At 44.9% G+C, this 17,767-nt stretch overlaps 1 pseudogene; it reads left to right on the top strand.

The window, feature by feature from the left end:
• The first annotated feature begins 15,611 nt into the window (after positions 1-15,611).
• Positions 15,612-17,767, top strand: part of LOC124662401 — a 26,599-nt pseudogene continuing 24,443 nt past the window's right edge.

The raw sequence follows: 17,767 nt of genomic DNA, 5'->3' as shown, positions 1-17,767 counted from the left end.
AGAAAGTGTATTGGAGAAGCGGCTGATTAAGAGATTTCATATGTTTAATTTGCCAGCTTTGGTCATATTTGTGGAAGTGCATATATACCCAAACATATACAAAAGTGCATGCTCTGGTAATTTAACTGGCTGCAAGCTAGATTCGAACAATTAAACCAAAGACAATTGCAATGGGTTGAAACATGTCCTTCAGCCAGGAAAAACCTTTTAGTAATGAGAACTAGAAGAACTAAAGTCAGTACTTCAATAAAACATATGGTGGGGAACAATTTAACTGGGAACTTACGATTGGCAATTAAAGTTGTAGGTCTGAAGAAACTATATTTTATTGAAAGGATATGTACATGCATGCTTGAAAACTGATACCTCATCTATTTCGAAATCAGAAACATCAGAGCCCTTATTTCTTAAACTTGAAACACATTTGTAGGAGAACTATATTATCAATTGTGTAATAGGAACGTAAACTCATCGTGTAGTTTTTTTAAGGGAAAGCCACCACGGCAACATTTTTTGTTTGTTTAGGTTGCTCACCACATACACCATGTGGTGCCACCACGGCAATTTTATTAGAAATTAAACCACAATTACATCGTCTAATAGTTTGCTCACTATACAGCTACGAGGCTCATTGACCCAGTTACAAAAAAATTAGATTCAAAACAATACCTAGCAAGAGTATGATCAACTACATTTATTTCCGTGGACAATTAGTCTGAGCATTCTACGGAAATAATCTAAAGTTTGATAGACGGAGAGGGAGTATTACCAAATTGACCGATGCGAGCCAAGGGGCGCTCAGGCTATCAAACGCGCCCTAAATCGCCCATCAGCAGGTTGCACTAGTTTTGTTTGGGATGTGTTCTTGGTCGATACCTGATAAATTCTAAAATGAGTAAGGAAGTCTGAAAAGTGTGAGCGATGATCTTAGAATGTGTTTTTTTTTTTGAGACAACCTGCTAGAATTTTATTGATCATTTAAAATGTTTACAGGGATAGTATCCGAGTAAGGAACACCAAGCCAAATGTGGCGGCCTACACCATGCGATAGCATAGTTCTAGCTAGGTTGTGGGCTTCAAAATTTGAGACCCTACTTTCATACCAGAAATTACACTCTTGGAACTGAAGCGACCTGTTCTTGATTTCAGAGATAATGGATCCATGCTTCCCCATGCTTCCTTCTTGGATATCTGAGACAACCATCTTACAGTCTGATGCAACAAAAAGCTTTGAACAATTAAGATCATCAGCCAAAGCTTGAGCTTCACGGCATGCAAGAGCCTCCAAGATCACCGGATCTGTTATACCCCGAAAAACAACAGCTGATGCCCTAGGTAATTCCCGTGTACATCTCGGAAAAACGCAGCTGCAACTCCACGGTCTTCATTCTTAGACACTGAAGCATCCACATTAAACTTCGCTATATCTTTGGGAGGCGGAATCCACTTAGCTTTAGCACGTGCTATTGAAGCTTGAGTATTGGGGTTATGTTGTGGTTGCGCTAGAGATCGTAGTTCTCCCAAGTAGGAGTTGATAAATCCATGGGTAGATAATGGACTTTAGAATATATCCTCGTGGATTGCCTTCCTCCGTGCAGTCCAAATAGCCCACAAAGTTACTGTCATCCGGGTAAATTGATCATGCGGTAATGACTCAAGCAAGTTGAACAGCCAATTTCTCGCATTCGGTTCCCCAACAGCCATCATGTGCTCTACCATCAGTTCATCCGAGAGTGCCCAGACGCTTCTTGCCATATTACACTCTAGTAACGAGTGCCTCCATGAATCAACATCACCACATAGAGAACATCTGCTCGAAACTGACATATGCCGGTGTTCTAGTAAGTCAGCTGTTGGAAGGGAGTGTTGAGCTAACCTCCACAAGAAAACTCTGATCTTTGAGGGCACTGACGTTTTCCAAAGTGAGGACCACCCCTTCGATTCTGCCTCACAATTCGACGACCCAGCATTGCTTTCAAAGTAATTTTGCCTATTGAATTTTGTATTGGCCAACATGCGATATGCCGACCTTACTGAAAATATGCCCTTGCGATCAAAACTCCATGCCCAGAAATCTGTTTCACGCCTCGTGCACAGTGGGATACTCAGGATTACAGAAACATCCATAGGAAGAAAGAACTCGCGCAGCAGACTTTCATTCCAACAAGCCGAGGTTGCATCTATCAACTCACTAACCATTGATGGTGGATTAGTTTTGAGCGCCACAACTGGCTTCATTAAGTTATCACGAGGCAGCCAATTGTCGGTCCATATATTCGTCGTGCTCCCGTCTCCTATGCGTCGGATTAGTCCCTGGACCAGAACATCTCTACCATCAAGAATTGATCTCCATATCTGGGACGGGTGACTCCCAAGTTCTGCTTCCAAAATAGTGGAATTTGGGAAGTATACTGCTTTGAGGATGCGAGCACTTGAGGAATTTGGTTGTTGCAGGATCCTCCATGACTGTCTAGCAAGGAGACAAAGGTTGAACAATTCGATATCACGAAATCCTAAACCTCCCATATGCTTCGGTCTCGTCATCACCTCCCAAGACACCCAACTGACCTTCCTCTTTCCTTGTTTGCTACCCCACCAAAATTGTCGAATAAGAGAATTAATGTGTTCGCATAATCCCCGAGGCAAACGAAAACACGCCATTGAGTACACTGGGATAGCCTGAGCAATTGATTTTACCAGAACTTCTTTTCCTCCCGCGGAAAGAATTTTTTCAAGCCACCCTTTGATCTTGCTCCATACTCTATCCCTCAAAAATTTGAAAGTCCCATTCAAAGAACTCCCAACATCAGTTGGCATCCCAAGATAACGCTCATTGAGAGCTTCATTAGTAACCTCCAAGATAGATTTGACCACCTCCCGAATAGCCTGTGGACAACCTTTTGTGAAGAATATTGATGACTTATCTTTATTAATCCTTTGGCCTGAAGCTTGACAATATATATCCAACAGGTGAGACAATTCTTCTGCTCCCTCTCTACTTCCCTTGAAAAACAGCAGGCTGTCATCCGCGAATAACAAGTGGTTCACCAATGGTGCCGATGGAGCCACTTTGATTCCTCCGAGGTGCGATGACTGGTCATTGACTTTTAAGAGGCACGAAAGGCCCTCCGCTGCTAACAAGAAAAGGTAGGGTGAGATAGGATCACCTTGCCTTATACCTCTTGTTGGTTTGAAACCCTCCAATTTGCTTCCATTAAACATAACAGAGAAAGATACAGAGCTTATCATGCCCATAATAACAGAGATCCACTGTTGAGCAAAACCCAATTTTACCATGATTGCTTCCAGATATGGCCACTCCACACGATCATATGCCTTTATCATATCTAGCTTCAACGCACATACACTATTATTCTTTGATCTATTCCTTTTCATAAAATGAAGACATTCATAGGCCGAAATGATGTTATCTGTAATAAGCCTTCCAGGCACAAAAGCTGATTGTTCATCGGAAATAATATCAGGAAGAATTAACTTCAGACGATTAGCCATTACCTTGGAAGCAATCTTGTATAATACATTGCAAAGGCTTTATAGGTCTAAATTGAGACAGGAGTGTCGGGCTTTTAACTTTCGGTATAAGTACTAGGATAGTATCATTTATACTTTCCGCAGATTCATTACCTCGAACAATACTCAAGACTGCCCCTAGTGACATCCTCACCGCAAACATCCCAATGCCTCTGAAAGAAATGCGCTGGAAACCCATCCGGACCAGGTGCTTTGGTGGGGAACATTTGAAACAGAGCATTTTTAACCTCCATCGGATTAAACTCGGATGTCAATATGTCATTCATGGCTGGAGTTACCTTCTGCGGAACATGCTGTAATACTTGATCCATCCCTTGGACCCCTTCAGATGTATATAACTGCTGATAGAAATCAGAAGCCATTGTCTGCATCTCATTACCATCCTCAGTAAGTTGGCCATCATCCCGTGCTAAAGTTTTGATGAGATTTTTCCTCCTCCGCATACTTGCTCTTTGATGAAAGAATTTGGAATTTTTATCACCCTCTGACAACCAATCAATACGAGATCTTTGTCTCCACATCACCTCTTCTCTGTGGTATAGTTCAACAAGTTTGTCATTGATTTTGATTTCAGTCTGGCAAGGGCCGACCCTGCCCGGCTGATTCCTCATGCGATCAAGCTCAACTTTCATTTTTTTAATTTCTTTTCTCACACTCCCAAAAGTCTCAACTTCCCAGCTTCCTAAATCACCGGCTAGGCTCTTCAGTTTGGATGCAACATTCAGTACCGTAGGGGTGCCATCACCAGCTGACCAACCTGATACCACCTTGGGCTTAAGTCCCTCATGCCTTTCCCACATAGTTTCATACCTAAACTGGTCTGTCCACCCCTTGGAACTCGTACAATATCGTCCAGGTTTAGTAGCAAGGCACAATGATCAGACGTGGCTGCAGTGACATGACAAACATTTGCTAATGGAAATTGAGCACTCCATTCGGACGAGCCCAGAGCTCGGTCAAGTCTGACCCTCGTATAGGTACCACCAGCAACCTTCTTCTCCCAAGTCCAAAAATGTCCTTTATAACCCAGATCAAATAAGCTACACACATCAACCATATCCCGAAAGCCTTGCATCTGCGAAAGGCTTCGGTGACCCACGCCCTCATGTTCAGCAGGATTTAAAACCTCATTAAAATCACCTAAGCACAACCAGGGTAACGAGCTATCTGCACATATGTCTTTCAGAGTGTTCCACGTTTTAAACCTCTCCCCCGTCTGTGCCTCACCATATACCGTGGTCAATCTCCACTGAATATCCCCTAACCCAGTAACAACAACATCAATATGGTACTTGGAGTATCCTAGTATATCAATATGCAGATCATTGTTCCAAAATATTCCGAGGCCCCCACTTCTGCCTTCACTGCCAACTGCAAAGGCTCTATCAAAGCCCAAAGTTCCAGCCAACGATTCAACACGGATCTTGCTCACTTGAGTTTCCATGATACAAAAAAAATTCGGGGCAAACTTTACGACAAAGTCGCGAAGCTCCCTGACTGTCGAGGCATTGCCCGCTCCTCGACAGTTCAAGCTAAAGAGACTCATTGGTCCCGGCGGTACCCCCCATGGAGGCCCGCCGATGCAGCGATATTGGTGTTATCATCAACTACCTGAACACCCTCCGCTAGGGTCGTCTTACTCCGTTTAGGGTCCCTCTTCATAGGAGGGCTAGGAGGCACATTATTGACTGTTTGTGCCCCTTGTTGGAACTTGTTCAAGATGTCTCCCACCCTACCCTGAGGGTTAACATCAGAAGGGGCTGGAAGAGCGGCTCGCTTCCGATTCGGATCATCCCTGTTCAGGTCATCTTCACTCATAGAATCAAAATCAACCTCCCTATCATCAAAAGCAGTTTTTTCTCCCCATCCACCTCTGCCACCACGACCAGACGCACGACCACCGCTACGCACAGGAGGTCGACCAGATGGCCTCCAACTATTTTCAGCTCGTAAGCCTCTGAAAATCTGAGCAGACAATTCATGCACTCCATCGCCATGCTCCTTATATGTATGGCCTAGCATGCCACATACTGAGCACCAGTCTGGTATCCGCTCATATTTCACTAAGAACAACTCTCTTGTTCCAGCACGAATAATTGACACAACACTCTTAAGTTGCTTTCTAACATCAATCTTTACTCTTGCTCTGTAAAAATTACCAACAAAATCATTTGACGCAGGTTCCAGCGCCATATATTCCCCAACCTTACTTGCCAACGTTTTAACCATACCTTTGAACCCATCTGGGAGATCATGAATCTGGATCCACATGGGGACTGTATTCAACTCAATGGTAGATGGTTTGGTGAATCCATCGTACGGAGCCATCAACACACTTTTGCCTCTGAAAACCCAAGGTCCTCCCTCCATCACCTTTTCCCAATCTCCCAAACATTGGAATTGGAACACAAAACGGTTATTCTCAATCACCCTGATCTTGACTTCTTTTGCTAGGTCCCAAGCTGATCTCATGTTTTTGAAGAACCAAAAGTGGCTAAAATCTGAATCAGTGTGGACTCTTGCCACCGCCATCCAGCGAGGCATCTCATCTGGTTGCTGTTCTGCTTCTTCAAAAACAACATCATCCAAATCATCCTCCGTGATGCCAAGATTGGCCATCATACTGGCCACATCCTCCTTGTTCACAATCCCTGCTGAACTCGCCGCTGAGGGCGCATCCGACGATGACGATCGGCCAGTCTCCATCAAAAAATCTCCACAGATTGCTCTCTCAAGATTTTGTAGATTGGTTTCGATGCCCCGAGGTGTCCAGCCAAAACCAATGGGTCAAGGCCGGGCAGGAGTGCGAAGACTCCCCCTTAGTCAGCCCGAGACTCTCTGGTGGCCGGAGCTATCAGAGATCGAACGGGAAAAACTCTACCCCGGTGGCGCCGGAGAGAGAAGAAAGACCCTAACAAGAGGGGAATTTTTTTTTTCATCAGGGAATTTGCTAAGTTAGAATGTGTTTCTCTACGAAATCGTTAGAAAAAGGCCAACCTTTGCGAAGGGAAGACAACCCGCTCCGCACGCGACAAGTGGCGCGCTGTGGTGCCAGAAAATTCCTGGGAAGTGGTCTCCCTGCTCGCCACGTGTCGCAAGGGGAAGCAACGTGAGGATGAGGGAGGAGAGAGAAGACAGGGGAGAGTGCAGTTTTTCCCTTTTTTTCTAGATTCGTTTTTTCAAAATGAAATATCTTGAGAACCGTAAGTCCAAATTACGAACCGTTTCCACTTTTGAGATCCTCTCGTCGAGATCTTCAAAACTAGATCCCATGTTGATATGTTTCGAGATATTTTTTTCGTACTTCCTATACTACTTTGGTTGTACTCGTGTTGTGTATCTAACTGTACTCGTGCATAAACTGATAAGTACTTCTGTTTTGAATGTATTTGGTGCATTTTTCCCTTTACTCGTGTGTGTGACTGTACTTGTACTCGTCCGTGTGCACGACTGTACTTACTCGTGTGCGCAACTGTACCTGTCTTATGTGGGCGACTGTACCTGTACTCGCTCGTGTACGTAACTGTACTTACCCGTGTGCGCGACTGTATGTGTGGGCGATTGTACCTGTACTCGCTCGTGTACGCGACTGTACTTCCTCATTTGCATGATTGTACCTGTCTCGTGTGCGCGACTGTACTTCCTCGTGTGCACGATTGTACATGTCTCGTGTGCGCGACTGTACCTGTACTCGCTCGTGTACGCAATTGTACCTGTGTGTCGTATGTGTGTCGTATGTAACTGTACTCGCACTTCGTGGGACCCGAATTTACATGTGAACTGGAGTACGCGCGCAATGCATGGTAGCTAGTCTGCGTCTACGTACGTATATACGCACGTATGAGTTAGTTCCATTTGATCCGGCCACTGTGTGCGTGCTTTGGTAGTTGTATTTGCCGATGGAACGAAGAAAAGGGATGTACTCGCGTACGCAGACGTGCAGGTGGCCACGTACGCGCACGGGGAAGCAACGGGGAAGCAACGCAGATTGTGTTCGAGTACGCACGCGAGGGAGAGGCGTGGCTGCGTACGCGCACGGGCAGGTGGCCACGCGTCGCACTGTCGCAAAGCCCATCTTCCCTTCGGGAAGGTTGGCCTCCAGGGAACGATACCCGTTTCTCTATCTAGTCTAGTTGTCAATTTCAGTAAGGCTGATCTGGACTGGATTGTAGTCCGCCTACCCGGCCCAGACCCAACAAAATTAATCGAGCTGTACTATATATTGACCCCGGCCCAGATCAGCCTCCAATCCAATCGCACGCGGAGATCGTCAAAGCCAGAAAAACCTCGACCATCATGGCGGCGGTCTCGTACGACGTGGTCCGTGAGATCCTCGTCCGCCTCAACGACGTGACCACCCTCTTCCGCTGCGCCATGGTCTGCAAGGGATGGTGCAGCCTCCTCGTGTCAGACGACTCCTTCCTCCGACGCTGCTTGCCGGTGCCCGAGAAACCATGCGGATCGCCGCCCTTTGCTGGCTTTGTCACTAAGCTACGGTCTGCGCCGTGCTTTGTCCCGGTGCCCCGCTCGGTGCTAGGACCTGGTCTTCGCGTCTTCAGCTCCTTCTTCCCCAGCGTCTGCCGCGCTGGTTTTTTCGACCACGCGGTGCCCCTCACGTCGCGCCACGGCCTCCTCCTCGTGCGCCTTGATTCCGACCGGAGGCGCGTCCTCCTGGCCGTCTGTGACCCGCTGGCCGGCATGGTCCATGAGCTCCCCCGTCTAGACCATTACTGGGATTTCGAAAACCCTAATGCAGTCGGTGGCTATGCCCTTCTTACCGATGCAGACTGTTCGAGCTCCAACGGCGATGGCCTGCATCAGCATACGCGCTTCTTCAAGGTTCTCATGCTTACAGTCGAAAAGAGCCGGCTGCACTACACTCTCCACGCCTTCTCCTCGGCCGACGAGTCGCCGGGATGGAACACGCGCTTTGGTGTCGTGAAGGACGGAAAGTCCACGGTGCTTAGGCAGCATAACGCCGTGGTGTGCGACGGTGCGCCACATTGGCTCTTGTGGGGCATGGATGGTGTGCACACACTAGACGTGAGCTGCAAGACCGGCCATGTCTCCTTAACAAAGATGATGGGTGTACAGCTCCGGCTACACTACTTCTGTGACCATGTTAATGACCATCCATACCTTACCATCGACGGCGAGGGGAAGCTCATGGTGCTCAGCCTACAAAGGGACGGTCGCAAGCTAGAGATCTGGACACCACACATCAAGTACAGGAGATTCTTCCAAGCTTCGTCGCTCAAGTTAAAATACCTAGATCTACATGACAAGGAGGATGATTATGTATACACCTTCTTAGGAGAGAAGCACGGGATGATTATCGTCAAGGACAACCATAGACGTGTCTATGTTGCCAATCTAAAGACAGGGGTGATGCACGAGGTCAAGGATTGGCCCCGCAATAATGGCATCAGCCGTAGAAAGACCGTGCCCTTGGAGATAGACTGGCCGGGTTTATTTGTTTCACAGCTTGCCTTTGCTGCTTAGTGAGATCTTGTCTTATTTTTTTGCACTGCTAGTTGGCGTGATGGATGGATCGCAATTCGCAAACAATATATATAGGCCGGCCGATCAAGATCAAGTGTGTTCCTCATAAAACTGCTTTATGTCATTTGTATGGTCATTTCGAAAAAAATGTCATTTGCATGGTTGTTAATCATTTAGTTTTTTTTTCTTCAGATTATTGAGTTTCCTGCCAATCTCCTACAAAATAAGCACTTGCAACTTATGTGGTTTGTGCATTGCCAAGTTTAAATATCTCCTCATGTCCCGTTGTTCTTCTTTTTTTTTTCCAAACGATCCACCAAGGATCGAATTTTCATTATCAGGGGAGATAACGAAAATACAGCAGTGTTCACGAACAGCAAAACAAAAGCGGAGGATCGCCGCCTAATGCTAGCGTTTTAGGAGGAATATTACAAACCAGCATACAGTTTTTAAAAGCTAACAGCATGAGCACCCCTGCCTACAGCCAAAAGGGGAAGATCTTGCTCAAAAGAAACAACTACAAGCATATATCCAAGAGCAGATCAAGCAGCAGCGTCATCATTTGCATCTTCTCCAGTTCTATTATCCTCCAAACGCAGAAGATCGCCACGACCATCGTTTCCAGAAGATCTTACTCCAGCCACCTCAGCCGGGCGCAAGAGCCCGTCTGCACCAAAGCACGAAGATCCGAAGCATCTTGTTCTCCATGTAACCCTGCCCGGTATTTCATAAACACAGCAGCGTAGCTGGTTAGATCAAAGGGAGAACTAATCATCTTTTGCTCAAAGCAAGCTTTATTTCTAGTTTTCTAAATAGCTCAACAAATAGCTGCTAAACCAGCTATCCGGGTGTTGCGTGCTGATCGAAGCAAATTGGGGAAACCACCAAAAGAATTGTGAGAAACTCCCAGTGCCGTGTGGGAGATTTAACAGCAGTAGCCACTGCACTCCAGACAAATTTGGCTGCAGAACAGCCAAAAAAGAGATGTGAGATGGTTTCTTGCTCACTGCAAAACTGGCAGTTGGGATTCCCAGACCAATTGCGTTTGAGGAGGTTGTCCTTAGTGGCTATTGCATTATGCCAAATTAACCAGAGCCAAATTTTGATTTTGAGAGGAATTTTTCTCTTCCACAGATGCTTAAAGGATCTGTCTCTACCATTCCCACATATCTGTTTGTACACAGATTTCACAAGTAAAGCAGCCATTTTTTGACCATTTCCACCTAGGATAATCATTTTCCCGAGTCAAATTTGTTTGATTCATCAGCTGAAGCAATCCAGCCTCCTGAATGATGAGATCAGGAGTCAACCATCTTCTATAAGAGAATCTCCATCCCATAGCAGCAGCTCCAGCCACAGTAATATTCTGTTCATTACAAATATCAAACAACACAGGGAACATATCCTTGAGAGGCCTTGTGCTTGCACCAAGAATCTCCCCAAAAGCTGGTTAGCAATCCATTCCCAACATTCATTCTTCTGCCACAGAGATAAAGCTCCCTGACTTTCAACATATCAGACCAAAGTGGAGAATCTCCAGGCCTGCTTTTTGCAAAATAAATGCCTTTTCCTCTTAAATATTTCAATCTCATAAAATCCTGCCAAGGCCCTGTGTCATACTCCATCTTCCACCACCACTTACACATCAGACTAATGTTAAATTTGGCCAAATCTTTAACACCCAAACCACCTTTTTGTTTTGGTTTACAAATCCATCTCCATTTCACAAAGTGATATTTTCTTTTATCAGAACTACCAGCCCAAAAGAAGGATCTAATAGGCTTATCAATCTGCTCAATATTTGTTTTGTGCAAAAGCCTCAGGGACATCTGATACACAGTACTAGTCAAACAAGCATCTATTTTAACCAGTCTTCCTCCAATGGACATAGAGTTACCAATCCAGCCACACATTTTCTTCTTGGTTTTTTCCTCCAAGAATCTCATGTCAGACACTGAGGCCCTTCTAGCACAAACAGGAGTTCCCAAATATTTGATGGGCCAACTACCCATCTGGCATTTGAACAAATCAGCATAAAAGCTCTGTTTTATATTGTCATCTAAAATCATCATTGCTTCACTTTTATCAAAGTTAATTTTCAATCCGGACATGGATTCAAAAATGTAAAGCAAGAGTTTCAAATTGATTGCTTGCTGAACATCATCTTGCAGCAATAAAATGGTGTCATCGAGCATATTGTAAGATTGCCACCCCATTCCGTACCGGATTATCCGCCGATCCTGTGATTAACCCATTGTCTTGAGCCAGATGAATCATTTTAGCCAAACTGTTAGCAGCCATGTTAAATAGGAAGGGGGCAAAAGGATCACCTTGTCTCACTCCCTTGTGGCTAGTAAAATATGGGCCCACTTTGTCATTAACCTTCACACTGAGGGTCCCACCAGCAACTGATTTTTTAATCCACTGCATCCAATTATCACTGAATCCTTTCTGCTTACAACAATCAAACATAAATCCCCAATTTACTTTGTCATATGCTTTTTCAAAGTCAATTTTTAGGACTACACCCTGTTTCTTCCTGACTTTATCCTCTCTCAAAATTTCCTGAAGCAACATCACACCATCTGAGATGTACCTTCCCTTAGTAAAAGTTGTTTGGCAGGGAAGTAAGAGCTTACTCATCACAGGAGATACTCTAACAGTCAAAGTTTTTGTCACAATCTTGAAAAAGACTTGCAACAAACAAATTGGCCTAAACTTTTGAATGACATCAGCATCAGCTGATTTTGGAATAAGGGTAATAACCCCATAATTAATTCTGTCCAAGCCAATTTTATGATCAAATAAATCATTAAAAACATGCAGGATATCAAATTTGACAATATCCCAGCAATGTTGATAAAATTCGATGGGAAAACCATCAGGACCAGCTGCCTTGTTTTTCTCCATGTGATCAACAACATCTTTGATCTCTTCCAAAGTAAAACGTTTATCCAACTCAACACAGTCAAGAGTATTAAGTTTTTCTCTTCTCGTCCAAACATCATCTCTTAATCTAATCCCGAGTCGATTCATCGGACCAAACAAATCCTTGTAAAAGGCGAGTAGCATGCTCCAACAGAGCAACATCACCTTGGATAATTGTATCTCTGTTTTTCAAAGAGAAAATAGTTCTCTTCCTTTTACAACCATTGGCAGCTCTGTGAAAGAAAGCAGAATTGCTATCACCATGGAGGAGCCAATTCTCTCTAGATCTTTGTCTCCAGAAGGATTCTTCATTGTCCAAGACTGACAACAAATCCTGCTGCAAAACACTTCTCCTTACCCTTTGTGATGGAGATAATGGAACATTCTCTTCCAACTCCTCTAGTTCCCTCAATTCATTGGAAATATCTTTCTTCTTTTTAATATATGCACCTCTCAGATTAGCTCCCCAACCTTTCAGAGCTTTCTTGACATTTTTTAGTTTCTTCATTAATCTGTCCAGACTGTCCTTGGCAAGTACTGGTTGCTCCCAACATCTTTTGACTCTATCCAGGAAATTATCCTCTTTGAGCCATCTTTTTTCAAATCTGAAATCTCTTTTCTTTACCATGATATCCAGTGTATCCAAAATCAAAGGATTATGATCAGATATATCTCTCACCAACTTGTGAACTGTTACAAGAGGAAAAAGTTCCTCCCAAGAACTACTCATCAGAAATCTATCTAACTTTTCCAAGGTGGGATCACAATGATTATTAGACCAAGTATATTGACCACCAGCCATATGAATCTCTCTTAAGGCACAGGTATTAATGATGGAGTTGAAAATATCTGACCATTTGTTATGAGGCATGGGCTTATTTTTTTCATTGGAAAATCTCATGATATTGAAATCAGCTCCAACCAGAATTGGTAGAGTTTGATTACTACAAATGTTACCAAGCTCCACCGTAAATTCCTCTTTGTCGGAGGCTCGAGCGGCTCCATAAATGATAATGAAGCACCATTTAACATTTAATTTGAGATCAAGCAAGGTAACTTTGATATGAAATTTTCCAACAGAAGTATCACAAATGGTAAACCTGGATAGCCTAAAACCACCCAGGATACCCCCACTCCTGCCAACAGAGTTGATCCATTTCCAATCAAAATCACCACCAGGGTCAATTCTTCTGAGAAAAGCAGAAGAATAATCTTTTTTAATAGTTTCCTGAAGACCAATAAAATCCAACTCGTTGATCTTTTATCAAATCTGCCAAGAAGGCACTCATTCCTTTTTTTCCAACACCTCTCGCAATTCAAGGAAGCACCTATCATAGATATTTTGGATTTTGTTTCCTTCTTCTGGTTCTAGCAATAATACCACACAGAGGGTGGTCATTACTTGCTTTCACCTGGGCAGCACTTGATTTTGATTGTGCTCCCAAAATGACATCACCTGATGTCAACTGTGATCCACTTCTCCCAATCTTACAAGCAGACTTTTTATTTCTCCTTTTTCTTCTGATAAAACAGAGTGAAAGCCTCCTCTTCTACATCTCTGTCACTTTCACTCTGTTCCTCACCCAGTCCCAGTAACAGGATTGGATTTGAATCAATATCATTGGAATTCACAGCAGAATTTTGCACAGCAGCCATATTATGTCTAGCAATTTCCAAATCTTTTTTTCAAGAGAAAAGGAAGTAGAACTAACTCCCATTTCAAGAGCTCTAGCTAAAATTTCTTCATCATCTAACGAAGCAAAGGAGTTGTGAGTATTTAAATTTGTACCTGGGATATTGCTGGCTTCAGTATTCTCCATGGCTCTAGACCCAATCCTTGAGCTATGAGTGCCTCCGGCTCCAACTGCGGAGCTCATCCCGGGAGCAGGTTGTTGTTGATTTCCACCAGAAGAAGAAGGGTTGCCAGCACCGGGAATATCATTGTCAATAGTTGGGTTATCAACCTGTGAAAGAGGTTCTTCTTGTGAATCAGGCTCAGGCTGTGGGCCATCAACAGGAATAACAACAGCAGTCCTCTCAGATATAAGAGAAGGAGCAGCCAAGGCAAGAATCCCCTGTCCCTGTGTCAGATATGGAGTATCAGAATCCTGTAAATTATCACTACTGTCCAATTCATCAGCAGGATCATCTTCTTCATTGACATTTTCAGCGATTGGATCAAGAAGATTCTTGTATTCCTTCTGAATTGTGAAAGCTTTGTCACTGTTGGATCTTGCCAGAGAAGTAAGAAATTGTTTGTAGGAATCAGCAGCTCTCTGTGAGGAGGAGCTCTCAGAAGATTGGGATGGAAGGGATGCAAGTGCCCCAACCACCTCCTTGTGAACTTCTGAAAGAGGAGAAGAACTGATGGAGCACAGGGTGTGGAAACCAAAGTCTTCTCAGGGACACATGGAAGCTCCAACTCAAACAGCTTCCTTTTGCCAGTATCCTTCCTTGGCATAGAGGATTCATGCATAGCAGCTTGTCTGTGTGAAACCTTATAATTACCAGAGACCTTAGGGGGAGCAGATTGAGAACCTGCATCAGAATCTTGCATGCCCATTCTCTGTCTTTTTGGAGTCCCCTGATCACCTTCATCACCTTGAGCATCAGTAGGAACAGCAGTCTTGTTGCCAGTATTGGAGGAAGGGTCAAACAATTCCCTGGAGTATTGAAACTCATAAAAACCTTTCTTTATTTCACCAATTCTAGAATTGGGCACCAAGGCCAAATCCTGACTGCCAATCTTTACCCTCACATAGGCAAAGTGCCTGAGATAATTTTTGTCAAGAGCAAGAGGCTTGCCTACAAGGCTGGCAGCATAATACACTGTATACTTGTTCCTGAATTTCATAGGAATGCCTTTAATCCTGAACCAGGCCTCCTGCATGATGGAAATTGGCTCAATGTCACCAGCCCATTTTTCCAAACTGATGATTGCACCAGGTACTGTCCTCATGAACAATTTCCCAAAGTGGGCCAGCTCTTCAATAGTCTTGGCGGATGGAAATCTTGTTCTAAACTCGAGTAGCGAAACTTCTTTTGCAAAGAAACGCCGAGTTAATTTTCATAGATTCAGCCTAGACATTGAACTCATGCTCGATATTTCTGCGGTTTACTTCACCTTTTTCAACGGTGATATGAGCATAATTGAGTTGTTCCTCTTGGATAATTATCTTCTTCGAGAACTGGAATAGAATAAAAACCAGACCCAAACTCCTCACTACCAAAGAAAGGGGCGTTGTAATCCCACGGATCTCTTTCTTGACAAACAGAAATATGATGATCACCATTAAAGTAAAAACAAGAGAGATTTCTGAGAGGAATCTCGACCCTCCATTCGCGAGCGAGTGGTGGAGGCAGAAGCCGGTGGTGGTACAGAGGACCCCACCGGTTCCGGCAGAGAGACTAGCGACTGAGAACTGTCGGCGACTACGGCAGATCTATGCTGATTTTGCAACTGTGAGCTATGAACATCTGCAGTAGCAGTATTAGATGATGGCAAGGAATTGACATTCAGTACCACAGACGCGTGATCACCGGCAGTATATAAGGAAGAACACACGCACCGATCCATGACACAGCCGCTAGACCTAGTACAGTCCCAATCCTGACCAGAGAAATACTGTATGTCACAACTCCTCCTGCTCCTACTCGTCCTTGCCGCCTCGCTGGCGTGGCCAGCATCGTGCAAGCCTCTTCCGGTGGTCGTTCCGGTCACCAAGGACCCCGCCACCTCCCTCTACACCATTCACTTCTACGACCGCGCCAACCTCGTCGTCGACATTGCCGAACCACTCGTGTGGTCGACGTGCCAGCGCGGTCACCTGCCGGCGAAGTTCGCGTTTAAGAGCGACACATGCAAGCTCGCCAACGCGTACACCGTCCCTGGCTGCAGTGCGGCCGCTGCGCGGCCATGACCCGCGCAAAGACAGGACATGCTGTTATCACCAGAATTTGACCGGATCAGAGGTGGGCCACGATTGAAGATGGGCTTGAAGAATATACATGGAAGAAAGGCATGAATCGGCCTTATATGCAAAGTTTGGGCTAGTTTGTCCGTGTATCTGTAATATAGTAGGATACGTGTTGATTAGATAGAGTTTGGGGTCATGCCCGGATGGGATTATTCCCACGTTAGAAAGTCTACGGACTATAAATATGTATCTAGGGTTTATGAAATAAACAACAATCACGTTCACCACAAACCAATCTAGGCGCATCGCCAACTCCCTTGTCTCGAGGGTTTCTTCCGGGTAAGCATCATGCTGCCTAGATCGCATCTTGCGATCTAGGCAGTACACGTTTATTCGTTGTTCATGCGTTGCTCGTACTGAAGTCTTTTTGATGGCGAGCAACGTAGTTATCATAGATGTTTTAGGGTTAGCATTGTTCATCGTATCATATGCTATCGTCGTGCGACCCTTAGGCATCTAGCCGCCCTTACACCTATCTTGGGTGTAAGGGCGGCACCCGCTTGATCATTGTTTAGTAGATCCGATCCGTTATGATTGCTCCTTGTTCTTCAAGGATTAGTTTAATATCTGCATGGTTAGGCCTTACAAACGGGTTGAAGGATCCAGTGGCGTGTAGGGTGTAGTTTGCTAGCCCTAGACAGGAAGTTGAAGGATACAGTGGGATGGAGATGAAGTAGAAGTCGTCCACGCAGATGATTCAGCCGAGATTTCAACGGCTGGCATGAACGTTTGGGAGACATCAGGCCAAGAGCCACTCTCAGGCATCAATTTGGACGACTGTGAGCGCATCGACGTGACAAAGGACGGGGTTAGGCTGGTTTTATCCACCGGCCTGACCGTGTAACAAGAGCAACATCTATGGACAAACGTGGCGATGCCGATCCATGTGATCGGCCCCAAGGATCTATGGAGGAACATTGCAAAACCTTCATTGAGCAACTCAATCAACATGGAGGCCGATTCCAGCAATCGGCCAAAATTATCTTTGCCATACATTCTGCCTAGGTTCAACATCGATCTAATGGGCAATGGGTTTACGTCGGTTGATGAGTTGGAAGAAGTCAACACTGGTCTTAACCGAGCCGACGTTCACATATAGTGCCTTGGCTAACTACAGAGCCGATATCAGTAGTTACCTGGCAAAATCGGCTCGGGGGGCACCTAATCAGATGAACATGTGCGATACACGTGCAGTGAAATATTGGGGGGCGATAGAAAAATCGGCCAGTAAAAAAAAATTCTCATGATATACAGCCGATGCACGGACATCGACTTTAGAACTAAGGAACAAAGCCGATGCATAGCCATCGACTCTAGCACAAATTTCATGGGATCTACCAGTTGCGTGTTCAAGACACAAGGACCTCCAACTCCGTGTCGAGGAGTTTCGTTTCGAGCCGCTGTGTGATCATCGGCAATATCGACTTTCAACGGAAGAAAGGTGATCGGCTCTGGCTGGCTCTGCGTGGTAGCTTTCTCAGGTGTGATCGAGCTCAGGTCCATTTGTCTAAATTGCGTGTCCTCATCACTGTTTTCGCCTTGACTGAGGCTCGGGGGGCAGCTGACCTGGTAGATGCTCTGTTTTTAGAAGCCGATTGGAGAGTCATCGGCTGGTCCTGCGTCGCAATCTTCTTCAAAGGTGGTGAGATCTTGCAAAAGAGGGATCCATCTGACAAGGGATTAACTTGTCAATGCCTATGGATTGTAGGCTAGGGTTTAGTTAGAAGTAGAGGGCAAGTAGATCTCGAAGGTTTCAGCCGAAAAGTACTCGACGAATATGAAAACTAGGGTTTGCAGACAATGATTCG

The sequence above is a fragment of the Lolium rigidum genome, chromosome 6 (genome assembly GCF_022539505.1).
Source record: "Lolium rigidum isolate FL_2022 chromosome 6, APGP_CSIRO_Lrig_0.1, whole genome shotgun sequence".
Taxonomy (NCBI): Eukaryota; Viridiplantae; Streptophyta; class Magnoliopsida; order Poales; family Poaceae; genus Lolium; species Lolium rigidum.
Note: the sequence above shows the minus strand (reverse complement) of the source record. Positions and strands in the feature narration are given on the sequence as shown.